The following is a 373-nucleotide window of genomic DNA, read 5'->3' as shown; positions in this document are numbered from 1 at the left end:
ACCGCCCTCTTGGGCTGCCATCCTAATGGCATATGGTTCCACGACAGAAATTATAAAATAAAGAATAAAAAACATTGGGCCTTAGGGACCAAGTCTCAGCAACAATAGAACGCAATTAGAGTAATGATCGTACGGTAGTTCAAACTTCAAATATAGCCTCATTTGAAATGTGCGATGAATATTCAGGTCTTGTAGTTGCTGTACTGGAAAACGTAGTAAAATATTGAGAAAATTACATGATTACTTACTTTTGGATTTTCTTTTACAAAATTATCCACAAAAAATTTTGGTTAACAAAAGTACCCAAAATTGGGTTTGGTTTTACAAAACTATCCACCCAAAGTTTCAGTTAACAAAAATACCCAAAATTAGG

The sequence above is a fragment of the Macadamia integrifolia genome, chromosome 6 (assembly GCF_013358625.1).
Source record: "Macadamia integrifolia cultivar HAES 741 chromosome 6, SCU_Mint_v3, whole genome shotgun sequence".
NCBI lineage: Eukaryota > Viridiplantae > Streptophyta > Magnoliopsida > Proteales > Proteaceae > Macadamia > Macadamia integrifolia.
The sequence above is the reverse complement of the archived record's forward strand: the minus strand, read 5'-3'. Positions refer to the sequence as shown.